This window comes from Artibeus jamaicensis, unplaced genomic scaffold, assembly GCF_021234435.1.
Source record: "Artibeus jamaicensis isolate MK-2021 breed Jamaican fruit bat unplaced genomic scaffold, CSHL_Jam_final contig_415, whole genome shotgun sequence".
In the NCBI taxonomy this organism is placed as follows: Eukaryota; Metazoa; Chordata; class Mammalia; order Chiroptera; family Phyllostomidae; genus Artibeus; species Artibeus jamaicensis.
The window spans coordinates 21,892,640-21,909,339 of NW_026521823.1; the positions used below are offsets into that span (position 1 = coordinate 21,892,640).

Genomic DNA, 16,700 nt, shown 5'->3' on the forward strand with positions numbered 1-16,700 from the left:
TAAAATTCGGAAAAACAAATCACATAGGAAATAGTTACTGTAATTATTTGAATTTTCTGTTTTATCATAAAAGGAAATTACGCTTATATATATTGAAATATATAAGCGTAATATATGTTAATATATTGAAAAATATATTAAAATAAGCTTATAGGTGAAGCTTATTAAATAACAAAATAAGCTTGTGTTGGAAATAAGCTTATATATTCAAAAATAACATCCAAGTTTCTAGTTGGTAACTCAAAATTCAGGAGGGGCTATTTCTGGTGCGTAGAAGTGCCAGGTGAACAAACTTGGCTATATTTCCCCAAAGATCGTTCTCAATTTCCGAACATTACTGGGTGAGGTTAGGACTCAGGCTCTGTGACCGCCACGCTAAAGCAAATCCATGGGCTAGAAAATTTCCAGGAAGTGGAAATGAGCCTCAGGGCAGAACTCGAAAAAGCCCTACACTCTCCGAGCTATGGAATACTCAACTAGCTATTGAAAAGTCCTTTCGAATTCAGCAGACTTATGAGATTGCCTTTCCTTTGTTCTGAGAGACTCCAAAAGGCATAAAGGTTATCTTTGAGATCAGTGATTTCCTTCCACAGATCTAAGTATTATTTTTATTCAAAGCCAATTTATAGCTTTGTTTAGTCCTAGTGGCTTAATATATAAAAGAAACTGAAGTAGGTTAAAAGTGGGGAAGGCCCTTTGAGGAATAAATAGTTTAACCACTGCTCACATTTACACAAATTCTTTAATCAAATGTTAGAGATTCTGTACAGAATGCACCCGCTGAAGACACCCAGCGAGGGCTCAAACCAATATTTCCTAGAAAACATTCTATGGCCAACACAGTGTTACCTCTAACCCTGAAATATTTGGCCTAAGAGGAAAAACCTATAAGCTAAAGACGTACTGACCCCCCTATTATTAATACAAATGTCCTTGAACACAGACATTTAGACATAGACTAAAATGAAATAGACTTTGCTTAGAGATATAAATTGATGTACCATCTCTAGAAATAGCTCATATTTATTGTTAGACACTGTAATTAAAGCTCTTTACAAAGTGTTTATTTAACTTATTAAAAGCCCTAACAGGTAGATATTATCCACATTTTATAAAACTGAGACTCGGGTGAGTTACTTATGCAAAGTCACACATCAAGACAATGGCAGGATCTGAGTTGGACCCAAGCACAACCCAGATCACCTACGTTTAACCAAATCGCTGCCAGGCCAGAAACTTTAAAGTCAGTTTATATCCTTTGACTCACTCATCCCAAGGCTACAAACTTACCCCCAAATAATGTGTCATAGACAAACACAAACATAGCAATAAAGATTGGAAGTGGTTTGAATGTTCAACAACTGAAAGGTACTAAATGATCTATTCATACAATAGAATAATTTTCCATCAAAAAAGCTGTTCATCTAGGACGTTTTATGAGATGAGAAACTTGTCATCAAGAAAGAAGCAGGTCATAAAACAGAATACGAGGCCTGTCCAGAAGGTATCCAGGCATGTACTCTGAAAAATAGAGACATTCACTGAAGAAGATACAAGATGCAAGAAACATTGTACATAGGACAATGACACCTTAGTCCCCTTCAAAGTAGGCACCTTGGGATCTCACACAGTTCTCTAATTGCCATCAGCTGTCCTGTCGTATTTTTCTGAATGTCACTGATGGTCTGAAATCTCTTCCCTTCCAAAGGTGATTTCAGTCTTGAGAAAAGCCAGAAGTCACAGAGTGCCAAATCTGGGCTGTAAAGGGCTGAGTTACCTGAATGATTTGATGTTTTGCCAAAAATGTCTGCACAAGACATGATGCGTGAGCAGACAGGTTGTTGTGATGAAGCTGCCAATCACCAGTTGCCCAGAGCTGCAGCCTTTTGAATCATCCAAATATGTTCAAGCTGAACACAAAATTAGGTGCAGATTCATTGCTTTACTCACTTAGTCATTTTCAATGCAACAGCCACACAGTACACATGCTCACTCAATGGCGTCTACCACCCCCACTGACTAGTACAGTGAAGTTGTCATTGTTCACACATTCACATTCCAGTCCACTCTCCTTGGCTGCCAGGTTACATTGATGTCACACAAACCATTCTCATGATATTAGCAATGGCTCTTTCTGCAAAGACCTCATATACCTTGTGTGTTAAGTTCTCTGTGTGACATACTTTGTGAGATCTAGGGATAAGTTCTTTGCATGCACAGTTTCTGACCTTAAACTGAGTTTTCGATGTTTGGTGCTGTGACAACCTTTTTGTGACCATGACAAGAAAGCCAGAACAATCACCAAATGTGGATACAGAACCTCAGCATGGAAGAAATACTGCACTAACCAACCTTGGAACTACCTACCCCCAGGTAGCATGGGAGATAATAAAAGCCTATTGTTTAAGCCACTCTTAGATGTTCAGTTCCTTGAAGCCAAAGGTTTGGGAGTTGGTGCTGATGCACAATCTTGGCCTCCCTTCTACACCCCCGACCACATCCCTGCTCCTCTTCAGTCCCTCTGCTGAAACCCAGAATGCTCTGCAAGGTAGCATTTCAGACAGTTTCCCCTTTGGCTTCCTTCTCTTCTTATTCCATTCACTTTCTCTTTGTGTTTTTTCTTTTCCATTTGAATGATTTCACCTCTGTGTATTTATTATAGTTCATATAAATATTTACTGAAAACCTGGGAGCCAGATCCTGCTTTATTTCCTATGCTCTGGATTATGCCAGTGAATGAGTCCAGTGAGATCCCAGGGTGAGAGGGGGGAAGACAGGAGGGGGTGGGGAGGGAGGAGAGGGTCTGAGGTTGGGAGTCTTTTCATCAGATCCTCTGTGCAGCATAGTGTCTACAGTTAACAATTTAGGATTGCACATTAAAAAATCTGTGAAGAGGATGGACCTCAGGCAGTGTTCTTACCACAGGAAAAAAGGGGGGGGGGCGGCAGCAGGAGGAAACCTTTGCAGGAAATGGATACTTCATTACCATGTTTGTAGTGATGGTTTCACAAATTGTATATACATCAAATATGTCCCAGTAGGGCAAAGGGGGAGGGGGGAGCAGGTATCAATTAGACCTCAGTAAAGGTAGTTTTAAAAATACAAACATAAGTTCTCTTTTGGGAAATGTTCAAGTCTTTGCATCTTTTTCCCTGGGATTTTCATCTTCATATTGATTCTAAGGAGTTTTGTGTTCTAGACACTACGCCTTTTTCTATTCTCTAAGTGTTGAGTATTTGTGACTTTATAAAACTTCTGGTAAAGTTATCTGAACATGAAATGTTCATTATAAAGGGGCTTTTTATTTCTTTTAAGTCAGGTTTGTGAAGTTATATTTTTCTAGGAATTCACCTATATTTTCAAATGTATTAGCTTAAAGTTATCTGATATATAAATTTAAAGCTAAAAAAATCCCCCCATGCATCTCTTGTTGCACCCCATGAGTTTTTATGTGTAATATCATTGTTGAGGTGTGGTTCTCAATATCTTCTCATTTCTAGTATGATTTCTTCTTTCACCCATCGGTTACTTAGAACCTGTCTTAATTTTTACATACATTGATTTTTTTCTGATAACCCTGTGTTAGTGATTTCTAATTAATTACATTTGTGATCAGAAAATGTGCTCTGTATGATTCTATATTGTTTAGGTTTCCATTATGGCACAGGATGTGTCAATTTTTATAAATGGCCCATTTGTTCTTTAAAAAAATACATTCTTCAGTTCTTGGATGTTCTCTATGTGGCCATTGGGTCAAATTCATTAATACATTGCTCAAAATTTTCTCTCACATTATTGGTTTTGTTATTAGCTAGTTTTGTTACTTACTAAGACAAATATACTAAAATCTCCCACTATGATGGTATAGTTGTTACTTCTCTTCATAGTTCTAACAATTCTGCTTTAAATATTTTGAAACTGTATTTTTGGAGCATCTAAATTTAAAATTGTCATATCATCCAAGGGTTGAACATGTTCTTTTTATCTCTAGAATGGCTTTTTTGCCTCAAAGTCTATTTTTTAATAAATTATATCATTGCATCAGTCTTATGAGAATTTGCCTGATTTATCTTTTTCTATCCTTTTGATTCTAATCTTTTTTTATCATCCCCACTGCTTTTTAAATGATTCCATAACACTATTACCACTGTAATGTTCTACTTATGGTTTTAGCTTCAAAAATAAAATTATTCACATCTCAAAAGAAACAAGAGATAGAACTGGCATTTCTGGAATTATGGTTTGTGGTTTTGAATATCACTGGTTTGCCATGAGAAACCCTGTTCTTTCTCTGAAGACCGGTTCTTGTTTTTACTGAGCTCATGGGCTCTGCTGGAGAGACGCGTACGTGTGGGTGGGTGGGTGGCCGGCTGGGAGAGGGAAGATGTGGCGGGGAGAGGCGGGGGCGGGTGAACAAGGCTCCGTGTAGGGGGGGTGGCAGGTCCACGGGCCAACAAGGGCCAGACGGGTGATTTAAGCAAGGACACAGGTGGGACTAGGGATCACTCACCCTTCTCATTTGTCACTGATCGATACTTTCCCTCTTTGAATGGTGCCAGATATTTTTCAGGAGAAACTTAAATGTAGATTTGAGTGGAAAATCTACTGAGTTTGAAGACTGGCAGCTAATTCATTTTTTTAATCCTATCCAAGTCAAATAAACCATGTCTGTGACCTATTTTTGCAAATCCTCAATCCACTCGAAAATCCGGAAAAGACTGCACTTGGCTGGAGGAGAACAGCTAAAGACTCCGCCCCCCCTCAGCACCCACCCACCTGGGCTAACCCACTCCTCTTTATGAAGAGAGATTCTTCCCGAGAGACATAAACCTAATTCATGTCCTGGTTCTTGAGAAATGAGTTTTTTAGATCACGGGCCTGGGCAACAGCCACAAGCAGCACGAAACACTGGTCATCCCGGGGGTGAAACGGGAAACCATAGGAGGCAAGCGTGGGGCCTGCACATGAAGGGACATCAAAACGTTTCCACCTAAACGAACCCCAAAGCTTTGTCTGGAACCCACACTGGCACGTCTATGCTGATGTCCAAATTTGAAATAAGCTCACTAACCTCAGCCCCAGGTGGTGCAGTCTGAGAGAAAATGGGGGGAAGGGGGATGGAAGGACAGCCTGAGAAAAAATTCAAAAAATAAAAAGAGGGGAGGGAAAAATAAGATGTCTCCTCAAAAGATAGTACATGTAAACGTGAATATGTGTATCTATGCAAACATGTGCACAAAGTCCTTAATTCTCCTGCTCACCTGTTATTATTTCAAAATAATGAAATATTTGTGAAATATCGCCAGGCAATCTACATTGTCACCAAGGGGAGGTGCTTTGATAACCCAAAAAAACAAGGATTGAGTCCCTACTACTTATACACGTTATTTTGTGCAATACTTAAAACAAAGCTGTGAAGTATTTTCATTTTATAGCCAAAGGATTGAAAAACACAAAGCACAGAGAAGATAAATGATTCGCCAAGGTCATAGGTTCAATCAATGTTAGTTGCCAGGATTCAAAGCTCCGTCTTGTGTGTGGAGATCCTGTGTTTTCAACTCTCACACCTTCGTTGGCTGACAATCAGATGAGAATCTCAGCCCCGGCATCCTGTTTTTTAGAGAGCCAAGACTTGTGACAAAGTGTGGGGGAGCTGGGAAGTGCCAGTCAAGCCCTGGGCACTGTGTGGAGTCGGGAAGGAGCAGCGGACCTCACTCACGGTGCGCAGCGAAGGCAGGTGGGGGCCCTGGAGGACCGACTGCAAAGAAACCTTGAAGTCTGAGGTTAAAGCCCTGTGATTTCTCACCTTTCCCCCCACTTCATTCCCCTTCCACACACCAGCCAGGCACCCACATTACTCCTTCAGACATAAAAGCCATCTCACCCCAAATTTTCTATTTCCCTTTCCTTAAATTTCTGTCCAGAACCCAATCACCTGTTTAATTACATTAGCTTAACAGATGTCAACTTTAGATGATATTATTTCACTCTCCTCCTTCCTTTATTTTTAGTATATTAAGATAGGTAGGTCAATAAGTATTGCCTCAGATAAAGAAAATGTTCTCCTTATAGAGATTAGAACATCTTACATAACAAAACTGGTTTATATGGTTTTCATCATAGTTTCATTTAACAAAATTGTACCTATGCTTACTTCAAAACACTGATCACATAAAGCGAGTATCTGTAGCATGCTATTCTGACATGTAATTTGACTGGTCATATGGTAATTGCACTCAATTGGTTGTATAAGAAAACTGGGTGTTTTCTTTTGTACAAAATAAAGAAAAAAAGAAAGAACAACAGAGGGTGGATAATTAAATTAATTCTCACTCTCTTCAGTATGCACAATATAAAATTTCTTAGGGGATGGTGATGAAAGGGATTTCAATGGAAAAGAAAATCCATAATTCATATACCATCTCCCCAGTCAATTCTCAGAGTGACCCTTCAAAGCAAAGCCTGTAATTGTTCTTCAGCATTTTGACTATCACAGGTTTATTTTATAAATAAAACTTATACAGACATAACCATCTCCCAACACAGGGACATTGAGCTTATTCTTGGGCTTTGTGCAAGGTGTGGGGGGTGCACTTGGATGGACACAGATGTTCCCTCTTGTTCCGACCTCAGGCCCAACTGGTCACAACTGCTTTGTGTCTCTGAGGATTCACAAGGTTTGTAACAAAACGTTTACCATCAAAGACATTGTCTGATTTACTGCGATTGGTACCTACCACAGTGCCCTGGAATAAATTACAGAAGGAAGGGAGAGAGCACATGAAAACTATAAACTATAAACAATTTGCCTGCAAAGAAAATGAAGATTTAAGGATAGATTTTCTCTACCAATGACTCAAGCCTATCTTTGAAGTTCTCCCCTTTCCATCAGGAAGAAACTTGAGAAAACAGAATCATTTCCATTTAATTAAGAATTGACTTAATAATTGGTATAAAAGTATGTCTTCAAAAAATACATGCTTATTGATATTGATTAGCAAACACATAGGCACATAAAGCATGTAAAATTCTTTGCAAAAGAAAACCATTCAAATTTTCCCAATTTTATTATGTTCTAACTGTCCCCTTTAAGAAGCAGGTATTGTCATATGAGGGTGGTCAATGCTTCTAAAAGGAATTATGTTTCTTAATTTTGTCATAGAAAAACTCAAGATGTGCTTTTATAAAGACCATGCTTTTTAAATCTCTAGCAATTGGTTTCAGCCACATTTCTAGGATCTTTGACTAAAACCCCCAAATCCATTATCTTCTCTTGAAACATTTCACTGGGCCTCACAACCTGTGTGGAGAGCCAACCCCGAGGGCCCGGGTTATCCCCAGTGACAGGTGTATCACAGAGTCCCATAATTAATGAACCAGCCTCAGAGAATCATCACCAAATAACAGCAGAGGATAAGGGTGAAGTCTCACAGTATCCACTGTTGGTTAAAGAGAATAAGGAAATCCTGTAATCCGTAACGCATGCCAATAACCATTCCACAGATGTGTAATCCAATTCTAACATATCTTGTAAAACACGATTTATGTCAATAAAAATACAGTGGGTCTGTCATAGAAACTGGGAAGGGAAGTGAAATGGTGAAATGATAAATATTCAACATATTGCAGATGATATTCTCCCTCTTCCTGGGAATACTGAGGCTTCTATGTTACTTGTTCACAAATGCTGTTGTCTCATGTCTGGGGATCTCTCAGCAGATCAAACGACCCTGCAGTTCGCCTACCTTATTGGTCCCTACTTGCCCAGACAGGATTCCATAGAATAAATGGATCATAAACAAGATCCCAAATGAAAAATATCAAGTAAATTAATTCATTTCCAGAAAAAAACAAAAAAACCACTGACACTGATGGACTGGAATAACTAAGCAACCTGTCCAAGAACTGTGGGATAGACTATAAAGACTGGACTTGTTTCCTGTATCTACATGACAGATGACACAGATGTGGTGGCTCAGAACAGCAGGAATCTATCCCCTCAGTCCAGGGCCCAGAGTCCACAACAGTCCCACTGGGCTGACATGGAGGCGTTGGCAGGGCCCCATTCCCTCCAGACGCTCTAGGGGAAGATCCTTTTCTTGCCTCTTGGGGCTTCTGGTGGCTTCAGCATGCCTTGACATGGGGCCCCAGAATTCTCAAGCCCTGCCTCTTTCTGTCTGGGTTTGAAAAATCTCCCTCTGCCTCTCCCTATTACATCGGTAATGGCATTAGGACCCTCCTGGGTAACCCACATAAGCTCTGAAAATCCTTAACCCAATACCGGCGGCAAAGATGCTTGTATCACACACTTACAGGGTCCAGGAATTGGGATGGAGATGTCTCTGAGTGGGGTGGGCAGAGGGGAGCGTTTTTAGCCTACCACACAAACCAGGACCACAGTTCAAGAATTTAAACCTAAGCAAAGGAAACGGTGAAAAGAAACCCAAGTTTTCCACAAGCCTCACACAATGGCCTCCTCAGGCCACAACTGTGCGGAGAGTCGCTCAAGGTCTCAATCACATTGATGTTTATAGACTGGCTGATTACCTACTTTTCAACAATCACTAATCAGTTAAGAAGCTGATCCCTCTACTATTTATCTAATAACAAAGATATTTATAATAGGAGGAAGCAATATTCTTACCTGACACTGACATGGGACAGAACATATCCTCTGATTATCCTTCAATGCTTTTTATCATAGCGTTGTAGCTTAAAAGTTGCCTGCAGAGCAACTGCTTTGGGTTTTGGTTTTTTGTTTGTTTGGGGTTTTTTTTTAATCATTCACAGGATATTGTCACTGACACAGTTACAAAAATGGAGGCAGCGTTTATTAAAAAAAAAATGTCAGGTGAAGCTCTGGGAAAATCTCAGGCCATCTCTGGGTCGCTGGTGCTGGGCTCTCAGCTGCTAATGTATGTAAATGAGCCCATCCAGAGGCCCAGCTGTTGTGTGTTGAAATGTGCTGATGAAACTAAATTGGGATTCTAGGGACCGCAAATCAAATTGTGAGCAAAATTACTGAAATACACCAGCCCTCCTCTGAAGCATTATAGGCCGACCTGAGAAAAATGACTAATAGGCACTGAGACACAGGCCTGACAGAAATCATAAGCTAGGAAGGAAGTTGCATGTAAAATATCAATAAAGAATATTAAATTGCCACCAGGTCCCACCAGAGACAAATGAAAATGGAACAGATTCTCACCATCATTCATTTACTCGGTTTCCTCCCAACTGTCCCAGGAATGTGCAGCTGAAGAAGGCTTTGACTCACATTCACTTGCTACTAGAAAGGAGTGTTTTCTCGGGAATGCTTCCAAACTGGAAAAAGCAGATGAGGGGCGCTGCTGTGAGACGGATGGGACCCGGAGAGGCATTCCACGGGCTCCTTCATCCGGGTGAGAAGACAAGCCGCCTTTATCCGCTGCTTGTAGAGAAAGTGTGCACTCTGCCCCACACACCTACAGTGGGATGGCTCCTCATTTCCCCTCTCATAACGCCATCCTCATTCTTCCAGTCGTACCCCACATAGCAGTGTCTTGATTAATGATGGACTGCATGTACCATATACCACAATGGTCCCATACGATCATAGGGAAGCTGGAAAATCCCTGTCGCCTAGTGACGCGGCAGCTGATGTGAGGTGGAGGCAGGAAGTAACGCGTTGCTCCTGTGTTTGTGTTCACACTGGTTTAAACAAACCCACTGCCCTGCCAGGCGTGTGAAAGTATAACACACAATTGTGCACAGCATATAACACTTGATAATAAAGGGGCAGGGGAGGCTGGGACGGGAAAAATAGACAAAAAACTGTACTTGAAAAATAACTAAATAAAATAAAAAAAAAAAAAAAAATAAAAAAAAAAAAAAGAAACAAAGAACCAAAAAAATAAATAAATAAATAAATATTAATGGACATCTAAAAAAAAAAAAAGAAATTACTACATTACTGTTTTATGTGTTTATTATACTGTGATCATTACTTTACTGTGTATTCTTTCTACTTATAAAAAGTGTTTACCGTAAAACAGCCTGCAGTTACCCCAGCCCCAGCCTCATACATCCCGTGTTAACCACGTCTCCTGATTGCATCATTTTCTCGTGTCCTTTAATCTCCTGTCGTCTATAAATTTAGCACAGCCCACGGATACAGTGCACACAAAGTCTGCAGTTGTGGACAGTAAGTGTTGTCCTCGGCTTGCACAGTCACTCACCGCTCCCTCACTGACTCACCCAGAGCCCCTTCATCCTCCATTCATGGTAAGTAACTTCTACAGGTGCATCATTTATCTTTCTTTTAAAAATATTTTGTTTATTTTTTAGAGAGAAAGGAAGGGAGGGAGAAGGAGATGGACAGAAACATCAGTGTGTAGTTGCCTCTTGAACGCCCCCAGCCAGGGACCTAGCCTGCAGGCCAGGCATGTGACCTGAATGGGAACCGAACCAATGACCTTTTGGTTCACAGGCCAGCACTCAATCCACTGAGCCACACCAGCCAGGGCTCATTTTTAATTTTTTAGGGTAACTTTACTGTACCTTTTCTATGTTTGGATATGTTTAGATGCACAAATACCTTTGTGTTACCATTGCCTGCAGAATTCAATGCAGTAACATGCTGGACAGGTTTGTAGCCCAGGAGCACTAGGCTGCGTCACATAGCCTAGGGGTGCAGTGACTAGGGTCTTCCATCAAAGTGTGTGTGTGAACTCCACAGTGTTCTCACAACAACAAAGTCACCGACAACACATTTTTCACAGTGTATCCCCATCAGTAAGCAGTGCATGACGGAGTATATAAAATGGGAAAGAATTTTTAATTGCTCATGTAACTTGATATTATTTTTACTCCTAAGCAATCCTTTTTATCACAAGGTAATTTGTGATGAAAGTTTAAGTCCAAAGCTCAGTTGCCGGTCACTAGTAGGAAGTGAGCCCCTGCCTGCCGGCTCTGCCTCATCATCAAAGTGTAGGCAAAACTCAGCTTCAGGCTCCTGGCATCCATCCTTTCAGCTGCGACCCACACACATCCCTGCAAAGGTCAGGTAGCAAAATGCTAGGACAGAGGACAAGCAGCCCCTAGTCACAGATGACAGCTTCTGTCAGAATATTGCTCAAGTCACCCCGTTTAGTCCTTCTTGGCTTTACTGACCAATTAGGACAGCAGTTCTCAGCCCTAGATGCACATCAGAACTATTTGGGAAATTGACTGCAAACATACTTGAAGTCCAGAACCCACGCCCAAATGCTCCAAGTGGTCTGAGGTGGTACTCAGGCATTTTTTAATTTACTGATTCCAATGTGCAAATGGGTTTGAGAACCATTGTTCTACCTGCTAGCTTCTGTTACTCTTTACCTTCCATGAATTTTGTTCAATACTCACCTACCCATGCCCACCATATATATTTTTTTTCATCTTTCTAGGACCTTGTAACCTTTATTTTGCTGCCTGAAGCTGTGGATCTGTCTTGTGCTTCTCCAGACTAGGTACCTTGTCTGCCTAGACTTTCAGGTCAGCTCTTTGCCAGGGGGTGGCTTCCCCTCACTTGCCCTGTAGAACACCCACCAACATGACAACAGTACCTAGCGAGCGTCTACCTACACGCCCACTTTCCCTCTTTCACTTTAGCCCATCTCAGCTCTGGCGATCACAACACCTTGTCCTCTGGGGACTCAGTAACATTCAGCATAGTTCTGTGCCATTAAGGTGCATCCACATTTGGAACAAGCCCCTTTCCATGACTGTGCCCTGGCCCATCTGAGCAGTCTTCTTCCTACCCCGTGTTCCCACAACTTCAGAGCTGTTACCATGTAGGGCCCGTTAACTGTTTGTTGTGGGAGGCTGTACCCATATATCAATAGGATGTTTAGCAGCATCCCTGTTCTGTGTTCACCAGACACCAGGTGCACTCTTCTTCCCCCAATCTGTGGCAACCAAAAGTGTCTCTGGACATTGCCAAGTGGTCCCTGGGAAGGGGGAAGAGTAGCCACACACCCACCCCATTGAGAACCACTGCTCTCTCTGTTGGTCCAACCTCCCAAACTACTTCGTCGGAGTTGGTTCCTCTGCCATCTGGTGTATGTGTTCCACCCCATTTCAGTTTCCACCCAAGTTTACAATCTGTTACTCTGAGATTCCTTCTTCCTCCAGAGCTGCTAGCCTTCAGCTTTGATTCAACTTCCCCAACGATGCTAGCCAGCAAAGCAGCTAAGACAAATTCTCCTGCCTGCTCGTCATCCTTAACCTTCCTGTTGCAGATGAATATGATTTCCATCTTCAATATTAAAATGGCTACACAAAAATTCACCAATTTTTGTAAGTTTTTTTAAAATGCATGCTTATATGACAGCTGTCACAATACAATCGAACAAATGTTTTGAATGAAGTTAAAGACAACTAAGTGCTACTAGAGCCATCTTACAAAAAAAAACACCCAAAGAACTGTTTGGCCAGCCCAGTAAAATGTGCTAACAGAGAGCACATAGACCAGTGCCTTTCTTGACATCAGAAATGCAGAGTTGGCTCCTAACCCTAAAAACACCCTCTTGCACAATTATTGATTCCTTCCTCTGACTTGTGGAATAGGAATGATTTTATTCTTGCAAAGCCTTTTGAAATTCCAAACTGAGTGGAATTTCATTGCAATTCAATCTGAGTAACAACTCAATTATTTGCGCTAATGGAGAGGGATGAAGCACTAAAATTAGAAAATTCACCCAAGACAAACCGAGGCACATACTGACACAAACACATTCTCAAATTTGAAGAAATGAAAAGGTCACCTCAAGTTATTTGACCGATTTTACTGTATGATTCATAACTCACCCAAATGAAGAATCGCTGATATAGTTGAGCATTACCTTGCTGGCATAGCCATCAGAGGGGTGAATTTCCATAGTTATTCATTATAATTGGAGGTGATTTCAGTAATGTTCTGGGAGTAGGTTTACAAAGAATTTTCATTCCCTTTGTAATTTTATATAGTTCTCATGTTGTCTTCATTGAACTCATTTTTATTGTGATAAAAGAATCCTAATGTACAATTTTCCATGTTAACCATTTGAACTGGGTAGCACCGTGACACTAAGTACCTTCGTGTTGCTGTGTAGCATCACCGCCATCCGCCTCCCGAACATTTTCTTCCCCAACATCAACAATTTTTAATAGATATCCCCTCCCTACTGACTGCTACTAATCCACTGTTTAGCATTTTAAGTTAATGTCCCATAGCTCTTTTGAAATAAATGTAAAACCCAAAGTGATTGGAGGACAGGACTAATAGAGGTTTATGAATTTGACTTTCATACATAGGAAGAGAATTCTCGTCTTTTCATTGTTCTGCTTCATACATTCCCACCATTAGGTACCTTACGGACTCTGCCCCTTTGTCTTTTCCTCAACAGCCCCGGAGAACTTCACACGTAGCTCCTGACTGTGTGAAGAGCGTCACATTGACAGAGTACATGGTCCTTGACGAGACAAGTATGTCTTTGTATCTGCAATATTAAAATTTCATTTTTAACAAATATACTTCACTTTGCTTTATAAGCTGTTATGGACATTGGTTAAATGATGCTCAGACAAAGGTATGCTCATCCAGTTTTTTTTTGAAGCCTTTAGCTTTTAGAATAGACCATCTTGTTTAAGAGATGCAAAGTATTAACCACTAAGGAAGACAGTTTCATAAAGCTTTATTAATAAAGTTTATTTTAGCCTCCCATAGCCCTCACTTTAATAGGAGAGATTCTCTTAGCTTCTCTAAGTCATGGTTTTATCAGTAAAGTTTATTTTAGCTGAACATATTCCCTAAAAATTATGGAAACTTCCTTGGAACATAACACACTCTCCCATTGCCACAAAAGTCCAAACCTCAGAATTAAGGAAAATGTTTCTTCACTGTTTGGGGTTTTTGTTTTGTTTTGTTTTTTTGTTTTTATAAGAACCACAGGCACTTTCGTTTTCTGAGAGACCAGGACTGAAGTAGATGGTGGTGATAATCATTGAACATATCTCCAAGATCAATTTCCTTCACAGAACTTAAACCATAACCTCCACGGAGCTCTAGCCCTCAGTTTAAAACTTCCCTGTAAGAAAAGGGCACGTCCCAATTAAAGGGCCGAGTTTCACATAGTTCCTCACTGCAGAGCGTGGCAATTTTAACTTCCAACTTTTTAAAGAGAGGGTGGCTCTCTTCTCTCTGCTCTTTCCTAGCTAATGACCATTTCTGGATCATTTCCTGTAGCTCAGTGAAAGCTAAAACCATCCTTTTAACTGGGCAGTCATTGCTAGATTTACCAGTTATGTCAACGTTTAAAATAGAGGGGGTTAAAGGCAAATGTCAAAAGACTAAAGCCCAAGACTCCTTTCACCTGTTAGATACTAAAACAGAAGTACTGATTTGCCGTACATGTCCTCAAATTGAGGAAAACCTAGAATTAAAATACATGATGATGAAAACAAAACGTTTTTGAGAATTCTCCTAAGACAGAAAAAAGAAACTCTGCTTTATAGAGGAGATATACAACAACAATATAATGAAGTTTCTCTACTGCGAAACTTTGTCATAATCAGTTTGGGCTGCTCTAATGAAAATACCATAGACCGAGTGGCTTAAACAACAGTTATTCCTCACAGTTCTAGAGGCTGGAAAGTCCAAGATCAAGTTGCTGGCAGATTTGGTGTCTGATGAGGGGCCACTTTCTGATTCACGGGTGCCTGCCTTCTCGATATGTCCACATGGAAGAAGAAACGAGATCTCTCTGGAGTCTCTTTTATAAGGGCACTAATCCCATTCGATGAGGCTGCCACCCCTCTGACCTCATGACCTGCCAAAGACCCCAGTTACAGATACCATCACACTGAGGATTAGAATTTCAACATATGAATTTTGGAGGAACACAAACTGCAGTCTATAATATTGTTGCTGTTTCTTCCTCACATTTCATTTCATTTCATTTCATTTTTATTGTTAACACTATTACAAATGTCCCCCACTTCCCCCCTTTGACCTCCCTCTACCCAGCCCCTGCCCTACCCCCTGACCTTCACCACATTGTTGTCTGTGTCCATGGGCTACGCATATACGCATATGTGTTCTCCAGCTAATCTCCTCCAGCCCTCCCCTCACCCCCTGCACTCTGAGATCTGCCAGTCTTTTCCATGTATCCATGCCGCTGGTTTTATTTTGTTCATTACATTCCACATATAACTGAGATCATATAGTTGTCTTTCTCTGCCTGATTTATTTCACTTAGCATAATATTCTCCAGGCCCATTCATGCTGTTGCAAAGGTAAGAGTTCCTTCTTTTTTACAGCCAGGTAGAATTCCACCATGTAAATGTACCCTAGCTTTTTGATCCACTCATCTACTGATGGGCACTAGGGCTGTTTCTAGACCGTGGCTATTGTAAATAATGCTGCTATGACATGGGAGTATATATAGTCTTTCTGATTAGTGCTTCGGGAGTCTAAGCATATATTCCCAGAAGTGGGAAGTAACATGTTCAAATGCAGTCGGATGAACTTTGACCTAGCAGCTATGTTTCTGACATCAACTCAGGGATAGAACTGTACTTCCAAAACACAGGGTTCTGAGCAGAGTAGGAAAAAAACAACATAACTGCTATTGTAAGGTCAGAGCATCTTTATGCAGGTCATTTATTTTTTTAAAAGTCCTTGCCACTGTCATCTGAAAAACCCACAACTCTCCCCAGCAGAACATTTGGAACAGTATACACCGCATTTCAAAGAGGTCAGATTTCTTTCCCCGACTCTTAAGAGGCACCTCTTGAAATTTTCCAGTTAATATTTTCAAAACTCTATAACAAATAGAAGCCCCAGAGAAAAGCCTATCATATGGCTGTCAGTGGACTTGACTTCCATTATAAAATCAAAACATTGTCAAGCATTTTGGGTGTCAAAGCAGCTGCCACCTAAGAACTATTCAGAAAAAAAAATACCCAAATCAGTTTAGGTCTCATCGTAATCTCTGCAACTGTCAAGTGGGAAAACAGAATGGTCACTTTTATGTATTTATTTATGAAACTATAGTCATAATTTTTCCAAAAATATATTTATGTATAAAGAGAGATTATTGATTCTTGGTTGTGTTACAAAAAAAGAGCAAATTTTAAGTTAGTCCCTTTTCTCCCTAATACTTAAAAAAGGAATGAATTAGTATGAGCATTCATCCATTTATTCAACAAGCTTCTATTAATAATCTATTATTTGTAAGGCACTATAGCAAGCTGTGAGGCAAACATAAATGGTCACTCTTTCCCCCTTCTGTGAATAGGCAACTAGATGTCAAAAGTGACTAAAGATTAAGACCCCATGATAAAGCAGAAGCAAATGACCCAAGTCACCCAGGAGACTAAATTTCTACTTTTATTCTGTTCCTCTCATTCTAACCTGTGATTTTTATTCAATGCTTTTAAAGAGGAAACGTAAAGGCTGAACAGGAAGATGCTTCTGCCCTTTTCTTCTGTATGGAGAAATGGGAGGCTCACTGTTACCATGGGTCTTCCCTGCACCAACCCAGAAAGTATTACAATGGAGAATAATAATGAGTTAATAGGGAATAACTTGTAAATAACTTTGGAAATGTTAGTATTACAAAAGTCCAAAAACTAATTATAAAATTTGCCATTATTATGCTTCATCTTTTTCACTTCGAAAGACACAGGAAAATCATTCTCAG

The 16,700-nt window shown here is 40.4% G+C and overlaps 1 long non-coding RNA gene across 1 annotated transcript; it reads left to right on the plus strand.

The window, feature by feature from the left end:
* The first annotated feature begins 10,174 nt into the window (after nucleotides 1-10,174).
* On the plus strand, nucleotides 10,175-13,493 carry LOC119047859 (uncharacterized). Its single transcript, XR_005082212.2, has 4 exons — nucleotides 10,175-10,263; nucleotides 11,424-11,511; nucleotides 12,151-12,315; nucleotides 13,404-13,493. It is a non-coding gene; the product is annotated as an uncharacterized LOC119047859 (long non-coding RNA).
* The last annotated feature ends 3,207 nt before the right edge of the window (nucleotides 13,494-16,700 follow it).